Consider the following 22492-nt stretch of genomic DNA (forward strand, 5'->3'; position numbering starts at 1 on the left):
GGAGTGGATTGGGCCATTCCTAGCTATTGGGCCAATCTAGAATAGGAGCCCCCAAGTCGTTGCTCCGAGCATGGGAGTGATGACTTAAGAGTAAGCCCTGATTCGAGGAGGAGTGTACGGGGACGTGCCTGCTTTCTAAGGGGTTGCATGTTTCAGCTTGCTCGAGGAGGGGAGATTGTCGAGGAGATTAGGAATTGTCGGGGAAATGATTAGCTGATGGAAAACGACTCGACGATGTTGCACGCATGCGTTGAGCCACGTGTCATCATAAAGGCATAATGATGGCTATGCTAGGATAGGCTTAGGCGCGTGCTCGGTCACGCACTGGGGGGACCCTCTATAAATAAGAGGGAGTCATGCTATTTGTCATTTTCGCTTCTCTCTCTTCTTGAGTCTCCTGCTCATTATCTGCTCGGAGCTTTATCTACCGTTAGCCGCCACGTAAAGTTTTCGACCACCATCAATTCTCTCACCATAGACGTAAGCTCTCTTGTTTCCTTTACTTTTTTCGCCCTAGTTTTGTTACTTTGTAGAATGTATGTGGTTTAGGATAGGTGGATCGTAGTTTCTAGGGCGTTTCTGACGGAGTGTTGGTAGTTGACGGCGATCCTGCTTTTTTTGGGACGCCAGTGCCGCTGACTAATAGCGTGATATTGTCGTTCCATCGTTGTTTGGATTAATATCCACCAGAAACTAGTGGGGTTATTCATACTTTGATCAGACAACTTCCAAATCTTATATCAAGGAGAATTTATACAAATCAAGAAATTGGGGCAAGACCCTCCATGAAGGGGCAATCTTTCTGCGTACAATCCCCATTGGATCCTTCTCCTACGTCAGCAATCTGCGAGTTCAAAACGAGTGTCGGGAAGCCATACTAGCATAAACAACTTCTTTCCTCATTTAAATTCTTTTCGTAATTGCATTATACATTAAAATAGCTAATAAATCTAAATTCCTTTTTATATATAATATAACTTAATTATCAATTCAATTTAATTTCAAAAAGGATTGTGGATCTATTTTCTAAGTCAACTATGAACTGCGTCTACGAGTACGCTTTTTTAATTCAGACAAGATTCAAAGAAGTTTCTAAAACATTTACACAATTCATAAAAAAACTAACCAATCAACTTATGAACTACGGTACTCTGACTTCCTTATTGCACTAGAGGATACGTATGCATAGGATTTCGAAACCCTAGCGAGTATAACCATAAAAATTGACATTCAGTATAATTCTCTTAAACCTCAATAAACTTTTTTAGGATATGGATAAACTTACTGTCGTATCTTCAAATTAAAACCTATAAAAAACCTAAACTTAGAGGGGGTCCCTTTGAATACAAGGGAGATGAATAGTATCTAACACCTTCCCTCCGTTTAACCGACTCACGAATGTAGAATCTCTAAATTTAGGGTAATTCATTTAAATCCCTTCCCTTAGGATAAGAGTTAATGGTGGCAACTCTTTTCTAAAAATTTAAAATCGGTTGTTGATTTAAGTAATTTGTTTATATTGTTCAAGGAGATTGCCAAAGTGGGTGCAATTACTTACTGAAAAAATTCAGCATCCTTAATCTTATAACATAATTTAAAGTTTAATAACTGTAATCCAGCTGTAGATTTAGAGATTGGAAAAGGAGTGAGTGTTCATTTGTTGCAGTAAATTCATGTGTTTAATTGTCATATGTAAATATGCTATTGATATTTGCTTTTTAAAGTCTCAAAAATGCAGAAATGGAAGCTGTGGCAAGATGATAGATATGCTTAAGCTTATCATTCTCCATCCATATCTCTCTATATTTATTTTTACTGTGTAAGCACACAGACTTTTATATATTCATTCTCTATCTAATACTGTATTAGGCTTGTTTGAGATTAAGGATTGCATAGCAACTTATAATTTTATAATTGTGAGTCAAACTTTGTTACAGAATCTAGATCCACCAACAAGAGAGTAAATAATAAGAGAAATTGGTAGAAGATTTTAATGATTGTTCACTGTATAAAATGTAATGTAGGGTAACAAAACCAGCAACTCAAACTAACAAATAAATGAAAAAAAAAATTGAAAAATTAACATTAATCCATAAAGTCAGAAGTAATCCTACTAATAACAAGATCATTTAATCATATATATTGCATACAGAGTTGCCAAACCATTTCACGTAGCACAGTGCTACATCTAGAAAGGAGATATCAAACTCTCAACATAAAAATGTGGTGCCACCGTAAGATAATGAATATTGTTTAGCATTTCAGGAATATTAGAAGTATTATTCGTAGAATCATAGACAACCAAACCATGTTTAATATTCCCCGTCTTAAAGAACTCCATCAGCAACCGATCATCCTCTGAAATATATAATACTTTCGCATAGCAGTAAAAACTACATCCTTCTGAGTGAGGAACACTAAACAATTTAGTCCAAGATTTCTCATTCCCATATTCCTTCATGATCCAAACATTAGAAAAATGGTCTCTTTCTCTAAGAGAAATAATGGACAAATAACCCCTCAATTTCCCCAGGGTAATAGAAAGTTCGCATCCTGTATCTTTATAAAGAGGCGGTGAAAACATTTGATACGACTCCTTCTCTAAATCAAGAGACACAATGACCTTGACCCGTGGCAAACTAGTATCCCATGTAAACCAATTTATAGTATCATTCAAAGATATTCCAGGTTTAATAATGTGATTAGGACGTGGAAAGTCTTGAATTCTTGTCCAATAATCGGTACCCAAAGTGTGAATGTTAACTTATCACTTAGTGCAATAGCAATAATCTTATAATTACTAGTGATACGATCATACACCAAAGTATATAAGTTTTGATGAAAACAAGTTTTCAAAGGAGGCAATATTTTGGATTTTCCAGTAGAAGGATTATACAAAACAGCTAAAGATTCATCTATCCCAAAACAGAGGATGCCGTCACAAGTGGAAATTGATGTACGACTGCGTTCAGTATTAAGGTGCACCGTTAGAGTGTGCCTAAGCTGATTTACAGGAACAATGGAAGCAGAGGTGAAAAAAGAGGAGATTGGGGAATGATATAGAAGGAGCTCACGTGAAGATTGAGTAGAGGATAGGATTAGGTGGTGGCGGTCTTTGTTGGAGGTTGACAAGCTGAGTTGCTTCCTTGCGAAACAGGAATCAAGAGAGATAAGAGAATTCCAAGATTTGCAGACGCAACAGAGTTGAAGGAGGTGTTTCACAGAAAGTCTACTCAGTATATCTGATACCACATCCAACGGGAGATGTGGCTGTGTAAAGGGCAGTGACAACAGAGAAGAAGAAGAAGAAACTGTCGTCATATGTAAATCCTAATATGAACTAACCTAATAAACTTGTGTCATAGGATACATATATATGCACGTCATCAATGGAAGATGTGGCGGTGACTGAGAAAAAGAAGAAACTGCCGTCATATCTAAATCCTAATGGAGAACGAAATATTATTACTAACCTAATACCTTACTCTTCATATTGTATATTCTAGGTTTAATTAATAATAAATATTTAGATAAGTGTTCAAATTTATTTTAAAATGAATTATAATAAAAAGATTATAGTTGTCTTCTTTCTTGGGCTTTTGCCCTCTATGAATGAATTATAATAAAAAGTAAACATGATATTAAATTTAAGTAAATTATTTATATAAGTGTTCACCTTGATTAAAATTTTGATTTTGTTTCGATTAATAAAATATATTTAGAAATTTATTTTGGTTGCAATGTCAAGTTTTTCAAGTGCAATGAAGATTTTAGAAAAAATTGATGGAAGAATCAATTTTGACTTGCGGAAAGTTCAAGTCAAAGATATATTGATACAATCAAGTTTACTTAAGGTGTGAGATTATGTCGATGGTTGAAGAGCTTCCTACCAACATAAAAGTTGTACCATAAAGTTTTAACCTGAATTTTTACATGTGAAAATTCTTGAAGTGGTTTAGCTTCAAGTGAAGTATACTCTTCTTTAGATGGAGTATTATAGTTTTTAAAACTAGGATTTCTCGGAAAAGACAATGTGAAAATTCTTAGAGTGATGTAGCTTCAAATGATTATACTCTTTATGGTGGAGTATGATTGTCGATGAAGACAATGAAAGCTAATGTATTATTTTCAATAAATGTGGAGATTGTTGAGGTTGGTTGAAAATATACCTGTTGAAAAAGTCTCACATCGATTAGCTTTGTGAAGGAAGAGAGTGTCCAAAGCTATATACATGATTAACATTCTTCTAAATCCCACGTCGCTTATTTTAGTGAAGGGAGAGGGAGTCCAGGGCTATATATATGATTCGAGTTATCCGTTTTAAGAAGTACCACTTAAAAACATTTTAAGCTTGTATTTCACTTTTTATATTTTTTTTCTTATACTCTTGTTTTAGAGTTTTGTGAGGGGTAATTAAACATTTATTTAGGAGAGTGTGGGTGTATTAGGGGCTTGGGGTGGTTGAAGATAGTTTATCTGCTATAATAATTTTTACATAGTGTTATTCTCTGGTTGTTATTTGACAACGATTATAGTTTTTTCTCCGATTTAGAATTTCCAAATTAATCTTTTGTATTGTATTTTATTCTTATTTTTTCTTCATGTTTTCTTTTTTCCAACAAAAACATAATCAACTGATAATATTTGTATGTCCATGCTCTTCACATAACATGCTTCAAATAATTCATATTGGTGTTAGATTAAATATAGCAGGGGTATAAATCTTATATATTTGTTGCATGATATCAGAGGTATTGATTCTAAGTCTTGGAATTTTGAAGTGTGCTTCATATCACACTTCAATTTATTATACTCTTTTTTCAACGACGTCCTCAAAACATTTAAAAAACTTGGAAAAAAATTAAAATTTTAATCAATTAGTATACTTAATTTTAATTGTGTTAAAAAAGATTATTTATTATGTTTTATGTGTTGAAAAATATATTTTTTTATTCTACTAGTATTGTAGTGTTATATTTTAAAATGTCTAGTAAAGATGGGAGAGTTGTAGCCCTCAAAAGGGACGGTAATCATATGTCGCTCCTTGATAGAAATCATCTCGTCCTAACTTAAGTGTCTCTTACTCGTCAATTTATAAGAAATATGGAGAAAATGTTTCTTGATCATAGAGGAGTCGGAGTTAGTAGTTATTGATCCATGTTCTCATAAAATGTATGGATTCAATGGTCCACCATTGACTAGTGGACAGTTATCATTCTCAAGAAAACCCTAGACACGGGGACCTCTATAAATATTGCTCCACTAACGAGATATGGACATTTTATAACCTAACAAGCATAACGCATAATACACAGCCTCTCGTCGCACGTGAGTTGATCTCTCTTATCACCTAAACATCATAAACATCGCATGATAGGGCATCTTGGCACCTCGGGAAAACTCTTATCACCCTCATTTACTAAGGCCTCTGAGTATCCCTTACCTGTGTAGGGATACCACGCACACCTCTACTTTTTGGAGAAAAAAGTATCAGGTTAGACATTTGCTGCCCCTTTTGTCATTCCTTGCTTGAAACCTCCCAACACCTTTTTCTTCAAAAGAGTCTGCTTCTCCCCCATTGGGCTTTCGATTGCATTCCCATTCTAATGCAATTGTCTGGATCATTCAAGCTTTATTCTACGGTGACATTTTGTCCTTACAACTCCAGTGCAATGCCCTTTGGAAAATCTGGCAGGCTCACAATAATTGTGTCTTCAATCTTAAGATGTCTGACCCTTAAACGTTTGCATGAGAAGCCTTTGTATCGGTGTGGGATTTCACTAAAGCCAATCCAGATGTGCTGACAAAGAAATAGGCGATTCATAGTGGTTTGGAGGCGCCTCCGGCTGCAGGTACATCCTTGGTGCAAATTGACGCATGTTGTTTTGAGGAAGGTTTCGTCACTATGGGGTGCGTCATTAATTTGTTGATGTTGGCTTTACTTTGGAAGCAAGCAACCGTGAACCCATCCACGTTGCTCCTTGTGTTGTTGAGACACTTGCTATCAGATGGGTCATGCAGATGGCGCAAGACCTTGACAACGTGATTTTTCTCTTGTTGGATGCTCTAAAAGTTATGGAATATTGTATTAATGATTTATCCTTTTATGTTGTTTTGGAACTGATTCTCGTTGATTGTAAGTAAGCATATTTTAGGTAGTTTTGAGAGTGCCTCCCTTTTGTTTTGGAGTAAGACGAGTAATGTTGGAGCTCACTGTTGGTGATTTTAGTATCATCAATGTATTTTGGTAGTAATGTGATTTACTATAGGCCAATGCAATTATGCGTTAAGTTTGAAACGAGTTATGGTAGTGCGGAGTGCACGCTCATCGAGCCAAACGTGTAATTGAATACGAATAATAGAAACGGGGGTTCCAAGGGGTGTAGCCCCTGGCGGGGTGCGGGGCAGCGCCCCGTCGGGGTCCAAGGGGCAGAGCCCCTGGCGGGTGCGGGGCAGCGCCCTGCCGGGGTCCAAGGGGCAGCGCCCCTAGCTGGGGTCCCGCTGCCAGGTCAGCGGGCGAGGTGCGGGGCATGACCGTTTTTTTCCGACAAGGTGTGTCTGTTCGTTTTCTGTTATTGGTCTCCTATATAAGGAGTCATTTGGCCTCGATTTTGATATACGAAATCATACTTCCTCTCTACATTCTGATCTGTTCTCTATTGTCAGAAAATAGATTGCTCTTCCAGAATTATCCCCGCAAAAATTTCGTGAACCCAGACAAGAATAAGGTCGAAATACTTTGTTCGGAAAGTGAACGAACACGATTCTTCGAAGATATACAGAATTATCATACCGAATTTCTAACACTCGCCATATAATGAGCATAGGTAAAGTCCTTCGGTGTAGAACCTGGCTTGGTTTCATCCCTGCGCTGGATGAAAATTCTTTGTTGTATTGTTCCATTTTCGATTTTGTTTGCTTAATAGATCAATCCAGTTATGAAAAAAATATTGGTTAACGCTTGACTAGCGGTTTAATAGAAGGATCTAATTGAAGTAAATAATAGTTAAAAAATTGTTAAATTTTAAAACCAATTTAAATATTCTTAAATAGTTTAGAAATCTACTTATAATAATTAAGGTGAACACACACACACACACATATATATATATATATATATATATATATATATATATATATATATATATATATATATATATATATATATATATATATATATATATATATATATATATATATATATATATATCAGGTTACATAATCAGATAATCTTATATATAAATCCAAGGTTGTCATGATGGCAACCCAAGCCACATGTCAACCTCATAGCAACTCTAAGCACAAACCCTAATTTAAATTTTACTAATTTAACCCTACACTCTATTGTTAATTTTACTAATTTAACCCTACATTAAAAATAAATATAGTAATAATAAAACCATAAAAATAATAATTAAATCTACATTAATAATTAATAATAATAATAACAATAATAATAATAATAATATTTTAACAAATTATTTCTACATTAGTATATAATAATAATAATAATAATAATAATAATAATAATAATAATAGAATACTAAGCTACAACAACAACAATAATAATAATAATAATAATAATAATAATAATAATAATAATAATAATAAAATAAGAATAATAATAATATTCAACTACCACTATTAAAAATAATATCATCTATATAAATAATTTATGATAATTAAAAAAATCATGTTTTTCTCCTTTTATCTTATGTATATAATATTATGTTTAAACATACAAAAAACGCGCATGGATTGCGGGGGTTTTTAAACAAATCTGCGGGGGGTTTTTATAATAGGATAATAGAAAAAATAGTTTGATAAAATCTAAGCAATTCCATTAAACACCATTAAATCTCAGCAATGTCAATACAACTTTCTACCAAAATAATTACTAAAAGAAGATACTAATAATGGTACATATAGTATATTAACAAGACAAATTGTAGTTTATGAAGATACATTGGCAGATATAAAAAAAGAGGGTCTTACTCAAAGCATTGTTTCTCATACACATTCTAATAAGTTGTGCCCGTAGTGTATTGAAAATATTATAAATGAGAGCATAAGGAAACAATACATAATAAAGATGAAAACTGACAGAGTAAGTGGGATTAACTGATATCAGTTCTTATCATATTTGTTTGGATAAGTTATTGCAACAAATGTACATCCATGTTTTTTTTGAAACAATAACAAAGAAGTATAGTAGAACTTACCCAAAAAGTACACAAGACATTTTAGAAAATTTAGAAAAACTAGATAGCTTCTAAATAAACTAGTGTACATGTACTTTCTAATAAATAGACCAATAAACTACTTCCAACTAACTAGTGAAGCATCTCACCTGCTTCAAATACTCACAAATAACTTCTACAGAAAAACTATTAACTGACTTGCGACATTAAAAGCTTCTACAGAAAAATAATCCACAAAAGTGTTCCACCTTGAAAATTTTCAAGTAGCAAAGAAATGAAATTACCTAGTAATAATGCTTGGAAGAAATTCTGCATTATAATTGGAAGTTAGAGGATTTAATGTGTACCTGTTGAAAACTACCAAGCCAAATAACTAACCGTTAATCATAATCAGCTATCTTTTGCGGTACTAATTTGATCTCAGCAGCGGCGCAGTACATTGCAATTGAAATTAGCACCTATTAAGGCTGCAAATTGCAACAGAATCACATCTTCACACGTACTACATGGATGAATTAGCTAGGACAAACGAAAAGGAAGTCAATAAATCAATAAAAATCCTAATTAAATTATGTTCATTCTTTATAATACATTTTTTAAGTCTATTTCATTAACACCCAAAGAAATCAATCAATAAAAATTATACTTACCATGATTATCCTCAAATCCTTTAGCTTGAAAAGGAAAATCTGAATCAGTGCTTTCTGCAAAGCTTAAAATCAAAAGAAAAATAAAGTTAGATAAAGAAAATACGGGAAAGCACAATAGATAAAAAAATCAATAACTGAAATGTGTGTGAAGAATTCAAATTGAATGAGAAAACCACAAAATAAAGGAACCCTTATCAAATTGAAAACAAACTATAGCAAAATAGAAATTGAAAAAGTGAAAGAAATCGAATTGAAGAAGAAAATTATACATGGAGAAACCCTTCTTATTGAGGGCACAAAAGAAACGAAAAAAGAGATAAAAATAAGGGCTTATCTTCCTGGTGAAGGATCGAGTGAGAAGATGAATTGAGAAAATGATAAAGTTTACGGTGAGATATGGCTGGTTGATGGCAAGTTATGGGTGGCGGCACAAGAGATAAACGAGAGAGCAAGGGAATTAGGGTTCGCAAGAAGAAAAAAAGAAACTTAGAGTTGTATTGTTCTAATTAATATTAATAATTAATAAAAAATAAATAAAAGCATTTCAGTAAAAGGTAAATTACTCTAATTTCAGGGGTTTTTAAAACTCCCTCAAATAAAAGAATGTTTGTTTCCATTTTGCGCTTCAAGCCCTTTGTTAAGCTAAACTAAGGGGGTTATTTAAAACCTCCCCAATAAAACCTCCGCAATCCAGCGATTTTTTTGTAGTGTTTGTCTCAAAAAGATTTAGGAACTTTTATTTATTTAGAATTAAAAAAAAGTACACGAATCAATTAAATAATAAAACATGTTTTTTCTCTAAATATTAAAAAACAATATTATATGATTAACTATTTTAATAAAAATTAATTTTATCATCCAAAATAACTAAAAATAATAAATCTAATAATAATAATAATAACATAATATTTAGTCACAACTATAATAATAATAATAATAATAATAATAATAATAATAATAATAATAATAATAATGATATAATATAATATTCTATCAATATATTCCATCAATAATGATTATATAAATTAAAAATACGAATCAGAAATATAAAAATTATTATATTAACTAATTATTATAAAATTCATTTTTACTTATTGTTTGTTCTATTTGTATATAATAATTATTTATAAATAGTGAAATAATATTTTATTTTGAAGCATTACAATTCAATAATATAATGTTATATTTTGACATAATAAGCTCGAAAAAATAATATGTTTTTCAAAATTTTAGAGTCAATAAACTGTAGATATTTTCTCAACTTTCTTCAACTTGCTCTATTCCATTGTAGAGTCAACAAATTGTCTTACTACCAAAAAATGATGTTTTTTTCTCAGATTAATAGTGATATCTTTTGATTTCTATGTAATTAAAATAATGATTATAATTAAATTGAGATATTTCTTCAACTTTATTCAACTTTTCATATTCCATAACTACTCCACCGCTCAATAAAACTTTTATTCTATTTGGATGTAATATTTATAAATAAATAATTAAAATAATATTAAATATTAAAACATTTGTAGTCAATCTTTAATATGTGAAATTTATATTATTAGTTCTAAAAACTTAGTTCATTTTAATAACATATATAATTTTTGTCACAACATTTACTTATATTTGATTAAAAATAATTAGTTGACCAATACGAGAAAAAAATTTATATTAAGGTAAGATTTTATTAAAAATAATTAGTCAATATTTTTATTGATTATTATTATTATTCATTTTATAGATATAAACATCTACCTGAAGAAAACAAATTTCATAATTCTATATTTCTTTATGGTTAAAATATATTCCATAAATATTCATCATTTGCAATACTATGAAATTATTATATTGAAGATAAAATTAAATATGTTTTAATTACAATACAAATATTTAATTAGTATTAATTATAATAAATTTTAATTGGTGAAACTGAAAGTTACAATTTTTTTTGTAACATATGAGTTATTGTCTTTTTAATAATCATTCTTATGTATATAAATACATAATTGGTTGATGAGTTTTACATTTCTGTACTATATATTTTGTCGTAGGTCTTCATCATTCTCTTTAAACAAGGTTGACACAGTACTTCATTTTCTATTTTGTATTAATATTTTCCTTTCTTTTCATATGTTTTAACTATTATTTGATTTATATGACAAGTAACTCAACCTATTCTATTGTAGTAATTATATATATTTCAACTATTTTTTTGTTGTTGTAGATCTACATCCTCTTTTACCCAAACAATAATAAGGTACCTAATTTTTTTATCGATATTTTTATTTCCTTTTCTTATTATTGACTATGTCTTAACTATTCTTCAATTTATATGGCAGACTTATACTTAATTTGCTCTATTTTATCAATTATCTAAATATTTTAACTATACGATTTTGTAATAATTTTCTTATAGGATTTGGTGATGTAGATCTCTACTATTTCTTGCGGATGTAAAGAACAAAGAAGAATTATTTTGTTGCTACTTTTACATTCTTATTATTTGAGAAACATGTGAAAAATCATATAAGTATCTGTCTCTAAGCATAATATATTGAAGGCCTTTAATTAAAAATGAATGATTTTGATATAGTCATTCTTGATACATGTTATTGTAATTGTATTATATTATAGAAAAATATTAATGTATTTTAATGATCATCAAAATATTATCTAATAAATTTGTATTATTTCTTATTTGCAATATATAATTTAACCTATATATTGTGATTGTTAATTTTAATCATTTTGTTAGTTTCAATGAATATGTAATATTTAATTTAAATAAGATCATATATTAGTTTTAAGGATTGTGAGGATGCTAGGTTATTAGCGGTCAAACTTGACAATGTGCGTATTTTGGGCAAGAAAATTCATGCTAACTTGCCAAGATTTGAACGCAATACGATAGGAGTGGTCAAGGGAGGGCAGGGTCCGTTGGAGTCTAGAAGGTTTAACAAGGGAGGGGGTTTTGATGGGAGGATTTTTAAAGATGCAGGTTTCAGGGGCAACGCGTTCAACACGTTCAATGGGTCGAGGTCGTTCGTTGATGTTCTGAATAACAAGGTTGGGACTTCTAAGGCAGCTTCATCTGTGTGCATCCTGAAACATACGTCGTCTGAGGAGGTTAGACGGAGATTTGCGAAGGCCTACGTAGGGATTGTGGTGATTCCGGGGACGACTGGGGGCCTTCAAACAAAACTCGAGATGGAAGGTTTGCTCAACATTAAAGTAACACCTATTAGCTGCTCTGTTTATTCACTTGAAGAAACAGAAGAGGGTGTTATCAGGTTGTTGATTGACGAAGGTTCGGTTTGGTGGAGGAATTGTTTCTCGGAGGTGAAGAGGTGGGTTGAGGGTGATTTGGTGGCAGGCAAGGCATTATGGATTAATGTGTTCGGTATTCCTCCCCATGCTTGGAACACTGTGTTTATGTCGGCTTTGGGGAATTCTTTAGGGAAACTGATATGTATCGACGACCATACGTCGAGCGGGGAAAGGATGGATGTTGCTAGGATGCTTATTGAAGTTCGGAACGATTTTGAATTAATTCAGTTCGGCACGGTGGAGATTGACGGGTTTGTATACGATCTGGTTTTCAAGGAGGATAATGGAGGTCGAAACACCGTTCCTTGTAAGTTTCCCTCTTTCAATTCTGATCTCGAGTCCGATTCTGATTTTACTTCTTCGGACTTTTCTTCCGAATCCGATGGTTTGCGGGAGGTGGTTTCTGATACTGGGACTGATTCGCGATACCATGGTGAGGACATTGCCGCGGTGGATGCTATTGGCATAGCGGCTGATAACGGTTTGTTCGGGGAAGCGGGGAGGGTGTCATCTGCTTCGAATGGAGCTGTTTTAGGGGTTGGTGGGGTGAGAGGAGAGGGGATTGATCCTGGCTGTGTTATCGGTGTTCAAGGATGTCCTGCGGAGGCGATGGAGCATCCCATTATCGATCCTGTTATTGTTTCTGTTGGCCCGATTGAGGTGGTTTCAGGGCATAACTGTTCTGTTGACGCGTCTTTACGGGAGGAAAGGGACGTTTCGGTATCGGCTTCTTCTTCTTTTGTTCCAGACAGCGTGTTCATTAATTCTATGGCAGAGAAGATTGGTGTGGGCAATGTTTCCTGTTCTGTAGCTGGTACTGAGGTGGGGCAGGGGGTGGAACGCAAGGGAGCTGGGAGTTTTGATGGAGCTTTAGATAGGCTAAAGAGGAAGAAAAAGATCAATAGTAGGAAATTATCTTTCAAATATTTGGCTGATTTGAGGGGAACTGTCCATAAGAATTCCATTTTGACTCTTAAAAAGGCCAAAGCTAAGGAGGTGAAGGAGAGGGGTAAGAAGAAAATAAGTAGAAGAACTGTGTCAACAGGGGAGGGTACAAAGGTGGTTTTGCACGCAACTTCGAAGTCTGATCCGGTTCTGTTTCTTGAAGGAAACAAGGATCTTTCTTCATCCGACATTAGTGAATTTAGCAATATATCAAGAAACAATCATAGGTTGTGAGGTAACTTAGATGGAGAGGCGGGATCTAAAATCTGGAAATCCATGCAAGCTTTGGGTGTTGTTAATCACGGCGGGGAAGATAGTATATTGAAGAGATTGGAGGACATGGAGAATGAAGCGTCGTCGCGGAGAGTTTGTAGGAAGGAGAACAATAAAGGGTCTTTATGTTAGTCGGCACCTTAAACATTAGAGGAGGGGGAACGCTTTGAAAAGGAAAAGGATAAGTGCGTTAATTTCTAAAGGCAGGGCGGATATTTTTTTGATTCAAGAAACTAAACTTGTAAATATGCATGAGTGGGTGGCAAAGAGTTTTTGGAGGGGTGGTGACATTGGTTTCTCGTTTTCCAATTCGGTTGGTAGATCGGGAGGTCTCTTGACATTGTGGAAAGAGGACAATATGGAGGTGGTGGCTAGTTTCAAAGGAGAGGGATTTCTAGGTATCAAAATTTTGAAGGATAATATATTTTACTATGTGGTGAATATATATTCTTCTTGTGATCTTTCTAAAAAGAGAGCTTTATAGAGGAAGATTTTAGAGTTGAAAGAAGCGTATAATGATGGTGAATGGATCTTGGGGGGATTTCAACACTACCAAGAATCGGAATGAAAGAAAAGGTAGGGGGCGGTCTCTAATCCCAATTCTAACACTACGGAGATGAATGAATTCGCGGATTTCATTGAAGAAAGTAAATTGGTGGATATTCCTTGTAAAGGAAAAAAGTTCACTTGGTATAGTGGTAATGGCACATCGATGAGTAGGATTGATAGATTCCTTATCTCGGAGAACACGGTGAAGGAATGGGGTGTGGTAGGCCAATTTGTGGGTGATCGTGATGTTTCCGACCATTGTCCTATATGGCTAGAAGTTGACAAAAATAATTGGGGTCCAAAACCATTCAAATTCAACAATGAGTGGTTCTCTTTTGGATCCTTTTATTCTTTTGTTGAAAAGGAGTGGAATGATATAAAGGTGGAAGGAAGAGGAGATTACGTTTTGAAAGAAAAACTTTTTCGTTTAAAAGGAAGATTAAAATGGTGGAATAAGTAGGTTTTTGGTAAGATTGATTTGGAAGTGGAGGAAGAGGCGAGGAACATTAATGATGGGGACGATAGGTTGGAAGTTGAAGGGGAAGATCTTCATCTCGAAATTTTAAAAGATAGAAGGGAAGCTACTAGTAGATTTTGGTCAAGGTTGAGAATTAAAGAGAACATGCTCCTTCAAAAATCAAGAATGAAATGGCTAAAGGAGGGGGATTCTAATAGTGGTCTTTTTCATAAAGTTATGAAAGAGAAAAGAAGACACAATCACATAGGGCCTATCAATTCTAGTAGAGGTGTTTTGGATTCGGTGGAGGGAATTAAGGAGGAGGTGTTCCATCATTTTTCTAGAAAATTCGGCGGAATTAATGGTGTATCCACTAGTCTTGAAGGGATTTCTTTTGATACGATTAGTGAGGATGAGAAAAATTGGCTTGAGAGACCTTTTCATGAGGAAGAAATAATGGAAGCGGTGGGGAATTGTGGCGGATCTAAGAGTCCGGGGCCGGATGGTTATACTTTTCTTTTCATAAAGAAATGTTGGCCAATTTTGAGAAACGATTTTTTGAAGTATTTCGATCACGTGTTCAACGGAGGCGAATTGACTAAGGTAATTACATCATCTTTCTTAGCTTTGATTCCGAAAGGCTCTAATCCGTTATGTTTGGATGACTATAGACCCATTTGTTTAGTGGGGTGTATGTATAAAATAGTGTCCAAAATGTTGGCGGGTAGGTTGAAAAAAGTTTTGAATTCGATTATTTCTCATTGTCAAAGTGCTTTTGTTCCGGGAAGGCAATTACTTGATGGAGTTTTAGTGGCCAATGAGGTGGTGGATTATGCTAGAAAGGAGGGGGGTTCTTGTTTACTTTTTAAAGTAGACTTTGAAAAAGCTTACGATAAGGTTTCATGGGACTTTCTTCGGTTTCTCTTAGGAAAGATGGGTTTTGGAGAAAAATGGAGGAAGTGGATGGAGCTATTGGTGTTCAAAAGCGACATGTCGGTGTTGGTTAACGGGAGTCCAACGAAGGAATTCGGTGTTAATAGAGGTTTAAGACAAGGTGATCCTTTATCACCGTTTCTTTTTGTTTTGGTGACGGAGGCCCTCACGAGACTTGTTAGAAAATCTATTGATATTGGTGAATTTGAGCATTTTGATATCAATAGAAGGTGTGGGGTGGACATTCTCCAATTCGCGGATGACACTTTGTTAGTTGGAAAGGGGTCTTGGAAACATGTCAAGGCTTTGAAGATGGTTTTGAGAGCTTTCGAAATTGTATCGGGTCTTGGTATTAACTTTCACAAGAGCAAATTGATCGGTATTAATGTGTCTTGTTTGTTTTTGGAAGCCGCGGCCTACTTCCTTTCGTGCAAGATCGAGAGTAGTAATTTTCTTTTTCTTGGAATTCCGATCGGAAGCAATCCTAGGAAGGAAGCTACTTGGACATCTTTAATGGAAAAAATGAAAAAGAGATTAGTGGGTTGGAAGAATAGAATGCTTAACCTTGGAGGTAGAATTACACTTTTAAAGTCCATTTTGAGTTCTTTAGCCATTTTCACTTTGTCTTTTTACAAGATGCCGACAAGAGTTGTTAAAGCGGTTACGGCAATTCAAAACAATTTTTTATGGGGTGGAGTGGAGGATAAAAGAAAGATTCATTGGGTTGGTTGGAAAGGTGTGACTCTTCCTCTAGAGAAAGGTGGATTGGGAATAAAAAATTTAGCCGAATTTAATTTGGCTCTTTTGAACAAGTGGAGATGGAGGATAATCCAAGGACATAATTCTTTATGGTTAGAAGTGTTGAAGGCGCGTTATGGAGATTTGTGCTTGCAATTGTTTTGTGAGGGAGATTCTCACAAATGCGCTTCTTATTCCTTTTGGTGGAGAGATATTTTGAAGGTTAGTATTGTTTCTTCTAATCCTTTACATGTTGATCCCATTGTAGCGAATTGTAGTTTTAAGGTGGGAAATGGATTTAATACTCCTTTTGGGGAATCTTGTTGGCGGAATAATTGTATTTTAAAAGAGGAATTTCCGGATTTATTTTTGGCTTCTCACCTTAAAAAGGTTTCGGTAGCGGTTATGGGTGGGTGGCTTGACGGGGTTTGGGAGTGGGGAGATCTTGGCATCTCGGTCGTTGGAAGGGATTCGGTTTTTTTACAATCTCTCTCGGAGTTGAAGGAGATTTTGGTTAATTTCGGTAGCTTGAGGGATTCAAAGGATGAGGTTGTTTGGTTGTTGGACTTAAATAATGGTTATTCGGTTTCCTCTTGTTATAATTTTTATGCTTCTAGGCGCATTTCTTTTGGCCCCCCGGTTAAGTGCGAAGAGGCTTTCAATTTGTTATGGAAAGCGGATGTCCCCTTCAAGATTAAGGCGTTTGGGTGGAGGCTTTTTTTGAATAGGTTACCAACTAAAAATTTATTGGTGGTTAGAGGCATTAATTTAAATCATGATAATTTAATGTGTGTTTTTTGTGATTCTCATGTTGAAGAGGCGGACCATCTTTTTTCAAAATGTTATGTGATTAAATTGGTTTGGGAAGAAATTGCTTCGTGGGTGGGTTTTTCGGGTTGGTCGGAGGAAGATTGTATCCCGTTTTTTGTGGAATGGCATTCTTTGGGCCGTTGTAAAAAGGTTAATAGCGGCAAATTGGGGGTGTTTTGGCTAGCTACAACTTGGATCATTTGGATGACAAGAAATGGCTTTTGTTTTAGGAATGATGTGTGGAACATTAACAATATGGTTTGGAGTATCAAATTTTTGGCTTGGAGATGGTCCTCTTACGGCAATATTACGTATTCCAATTGTAGTTTTTACGATTTTTACAAAGACCCTTGGTCTTTTTTATCGTAATTGTAATTGGTTGTAATATTGGTTTTTGTCGGCTTTGGGCCGTTTTGTTTGTATTCGGGTTGGGGAACCCCTAGTTCTCCCTTCAATATATCCCTTGCTTACAAAAAAAAAAATATTATTTTTTTGGGATACAAACCCTGATAGTATTTAGATCAACAGTAATGATAATTAAAGTTATGAAAACTAATAATTGTGTAAATTAATAAGATATTAAATAAGTTATAACTTATATTTATAACTTTTAAAAAGACGTAATTTTACTTATTTAATGATACAAATACTACATAATTTTTTTTATATGTTAGATTTCCATACAAATTTCCATATTCCTATGTTTTATAAAAAATGTAATAATTTTTTAATTTATTTTATATTTCATTGTTTTTTAAATAATTACATAAATATTTAATAAATTTTATGTATTTAATTTAAATCCATAAATATTACAAAAATTTCTTAATTAATATTTTTATAAATTAAAATTATAAGAGATTAAATAAATATATATATATATATATATATATATATATATATATATATATATATATATATATATATATATATATATATATATATATATATATATATATATATATAGGGGACGACTCAGGTGAGAACACTTGGTTATTATGAGAAATGAGAACAATGAATCACGACCATTAAATTTTGATTTTGTTGATTTTAATGGACTGGATTGGTTTCTCTTTCTATGATCCTTAATATTTATTTTAAATCAACATAGAAAGAGAAACCAATCCAGTCCATTAAAATCAACAAAATCAAAATTTAATGGCCGTGTTCTCATTTCTCATAATAACCAAGTGTTCTCACTTGAGTCGTCCCCTATATATATATATATATATATATATATATATATATATATATATATATATATATATATATATATATATATATATATATATATGGGGACGACTCAAGTGAGAACACTTGGTTATTATGAGAAATGAGAACAATGAATCACGACCATTAAATTTGATTTTAATGGACTGGATTGATTTCTCTTTCTAAGATCTTTAATATTTAATGGACTGGATCTTAGAAAGAGAAACCAATCCAGTCCATTAAAATCAAATTTAATGGTCGTGATTTATTGTTCTCATTTCTCATAATAACCAAGTGTTCTCACTTGAGTCGTCCCCATATATATATATATATATATATATATATATATATATATATATATATATATATATATATATATATTTGTATCTTTTAAGAATACATGATTTTTACTTATTTAATAGGTATAAATACTATGTAATTTTCTTTATATATTAGATTTCCTTATACTTTCCATATTCCTATAACTTCTCATATGTTTAATAAAAGATATAATTGTTTTATGTTAGAAATATAATTTTCTTTAAACAAAAAAATTTTAGAATGAGAATTCATATATATATATATATATATATATATATATATATATATATATATATATATATATATATATATATATATATATATATATATATATATATATATGGCTAGGGTTTTATTAGAATATCCATTTTAGAGATTTAATATTTTAGAAATGATGGTTTTAACATAAGGATACCAAACAACAAATAATTAAAAACTCGATTAAATTTGATAACCAATCAAATTTCGAAAGTCGGTTTTAGAATAATAGTAAATTAAAATCAGTTATCACCAATTATTAGTATTCAATCAAATCACGTTTAATTAATGTTTAAATTTTTACGTTAAGAAAAATAAATAACTTATTCAATGAAAAAAATTATTATTTTTTTATATAACGGTTACTAAATCACAATAATATTCATTTATCTCTCAATTTATATATCTCACTCAAATTATAATATTATTCTCCATTTAAAGGAAGATACTCATAGCAGCAAAATGCAACATTAATTTCAATTATTTCTTTATGTTTTCTTTCAATTTCATTGTGTAATGTCATTTATAAGATTGTTGTTAAAGCGTTGGCAAATAGGCTGAAGCCGTTTCTTAACAATTGTATCTCAGAGGAACAATCTGCTTTTGTTGAGGGTCGGTCTATTTTGCACAACGCCATGATTGCATCTGAAATCATCCATTCCCTCAAGAGAAAGACTCAAGGTGGGAGAGCCCAGTTAGCTCTTAAGATCGATATTAGTAAGGCATATGATAGAGTGGATTGGGGTTTCTTACGTAGTGTGCTGATTAAGATGGGTTTTTCGGATCAGTGGACGCACTGGATGATGATGTGTGTGACGTCTGTTCACTATTCGGTTCTAGTTAACTCGGACACAGTTGGACCTATTCTACCAGGACGTGGACTCAGGCAAGGCGACCCACTGTCGCCTTATCTTTTTATTCTCATATCTGAAGGGCTCTCAACTCTCATTAAGGGCTCTGCTGCGAGAGGGGATATCCATGGGATTCAAATCTGCAGAGGGGCACCTAGCGTGTCGCATCTGCTTTTTGCTGACGATTGTTTTCTTTTTTGCAGGGCAAATGTGGCGGAAGCTTCCCATCTTATGGGGATTCTGAATATCTATGCAAAAGCCTCTGGTCAGGAAATCAACTTATCCAAATCGGAGGTTTTTTTCAGTCGGAATCTGAGTTTACTGGCTCAGGAAGATCTGGCAAACATCATGGGAGTGCATCATGTTTTAGGTACCGGCAAGTACTTAGGTCTGCCTTCTATGATCGGGAGGAGTAAAAAGTCTACTTTTGCTTTCATTAAAGATCGTATTTGGAAACGGATTAATTCTTGGAAGGGCCGTTCATTGTCAAAAGCAGGTAAAGAAGTCATGATCAAATCAGTTCTCCAAGCTATCCCGGCTTATGTGATGAGTATTTTTATTTTGCCTGAAGCAGCGATTACTGATATAGAGAGAATGTTGAATGCCTTTTGGTGGGGAGGAGGGTCTAATAGTAAGGGTATTCGGTGGATGGCATGGGAGCGATTAGCTTGTTCTAAGAGGGATGGTGGTCTTGGATTCAGAGACTTTAGAGCTTTTAATATGGCTATGGTGGCTAAGCAAGGTTGGTATATTATGAGTCACCCGCACACCTTAGTGGCCAGAATTTTCAAAGCAAGGTATTTCCCAAATACATCTTTCTTTGAAGCTAACATTGGTTTTAATCCTAGTTTTGTTTGGAGGAGTATTTGGAAAGCTAGAGATGTTCTTAAGCTCGGATGCAGGTGGAGTATAGGTGATGGTAGCCAGATTAAGGTAATGCAGGAGCCTTGGATTCGGGGTAAGGAGTTTAGGTGTGTCCCGGGACCTCAACATCAGGGCATCTATAATCTGGTCGTTAAAGATTTGTTATCGCCTTTTGCTAAACAATGGAATTTGAGGAGGATTAAAGAGTTGTTTGACTTTCCAGGAGTGGCAGCTATTACTTGTGTCCCGTTAGTTGAGGATGTGGTTACGGACCGCTTGGTGTGGAGGGAAGAGAAAGATGGTCAGTATAGTGTTCGATCCGGTTATCGTGTGTGGATGGGTAGAAATAAGCCACCTATTCAAGATAATAATGAGGCTAGTTGGAATGGTTTGTGGTCTATTCTTGCCCCCCCGAGGGTGAAACATCTTCTTTGGAGAATTTGTTCGGGTTGTTTGCCTACCCGGGTCCGTCTTCGACAACACCACGTTCCTTGTCCTATTATGTGCCAGTTGTGTGGGGTGGAGGAGGAGAATGATTGGCACGTCTTCTTTGGATGCCCTGAGACTCTCGAGTGCTGGAGATTTGCAGGTTTGTCCGACATTTTATCACCGTTCCTCCTTCATTCCAATGATATTCGATCTCTTATTTTGAACTTGTGCAATAGGATGGACAAGAAGGTTTCGGGAAGTTTTGCTATGATGATTGATTTGTTGTGGTTTAATAGGAATGATTTTATTTGGAATAATGAGAAGGAGGAAGCTTCAAGGCTTGGGTGGTTAGCGGTCCACAAGTGGCAAGAGTGGTGGTTGGCTCAAAATCCCCGGGAGGGTGGGATTGGTCCTCCGTCCTCTATAACTTGGAGCCCCCCCCTCCCGGTTGGTTAAAGTGCAATGTTGATGCGGGTTTTAATCGGCATCAAGGTACTACGAATCGAGGTTGGTGTTTCCGGGATAACTTGGGGAATTTTATTCATGCGGGTGTTGCTTGGGATGTTGGGTTGTTTTCTATCCTAGAGGCGGAAGCTTTGGCGTTAAAGGAAGCTATCCAAAGTGCTCTAGAACTCCAGCTTGATCATGTTATTTTCGAGGGTGATTCTCTACAAGTTGTCCAAGCTATTCATTCTAGTAACAAAGGTGGTTCCGAATTTAATCTTATTATTCAATCTATTAAATTTTTACTTTCCCATTCTCCGAACTTTGAGGTAGAGTTCGTTAAGCGTCAAGCGAATATGGTTGCCCATTGTATTTCAAAGGCGGCCAATTCTTGGTCTTGTCGTAGTTCTATTAACATTATTCCTCGTTGTATTGAAACTATTATTATGAATGAAAGAAGTTAACTTTGCTTTGGTCAAAAAAAAAATATGTTTTTGATTCCTATAAATATTTTAAATTTTATTTTTAGTTCCTATTAAATAAATAATATATTTTAGTCCCTATAAAATTTTTATGCATGCATTTTTAGTCCCTACTTTTTTTAAAAATTTTGAAAATTATTTAATTACCCTTAAAATTTTAAATTTTTGAATTATTTTTTCATACGTGTTTAGAATATTATAAAAATTTTTTTACCAAATTATAGAATTTTTTATAATAAGAATTAAATATGAACTTTTTAAATTTCAAAAGATAATGATAAAAGTAATGCAAATCTCAAGGAACTTTTATAACATTTTTAACATGTCTGTAAAATAATGATTCAAAAATACACATCGGTTTAACAGTAGAACTAAAACTACGTGCATAATAATTTTATAGAGACCAAAATATGTCATTTTTTTAATAGGGACTAAAAATAAAATTTGAGGTATTTATAGGAACCAAAAACATACTTAACCCTTTTATATATCAACCATATGATTGATCTATTTTTTATAATTTACTATTTCAACCCTAATTTTGATTTTTTGTTAAAGATTCATATATTTTGCAGATTTATAAAATGAAATGAAAAATAATTCTTATGACAAGAACAATTGGCTAAAATGAAATATAAGTATAACAACTAAAATCAGGAGTATCATAGGCAAATAAATACCATAAAAATTGAAGAAAGTAAATGGACAAATGTTTCTCTTTCCTTATTTTTTTTAAAAATTTCTTTTTCAT

At 33.5% G+C, this 22492-nt stretch overlaps 1 pseudogene; it reads right to left on the reverse strand.

Annotated features, from left to right (window-relative positions):
* Positions 1–2159: 2159 nt before the first annotated feature.
* LOC131650291 (F-box/kelch-repeat protein At3g23880-like) lies at positions 2160–3321 on the reverse strand (annotated as a pseudogene).
* Positions 3322–22492: the final 19171 nt, after the last annotated feature.

This window comes from Vicia villosa, linkage group LG2 (genome assembly GCF_029867415.1).
Source record: "Vicia villosa cultivar HV-30 ecotype Madison, WI linkage group LG2, Vvil1.0, whole genome shotgun sequence".
Lineage (NCBI taxonomy): Eukaryota > Viridiplantae > Streptophyta > Magnoliopsida > Fabales > Fabaceae > Vicia > Vicia villosa.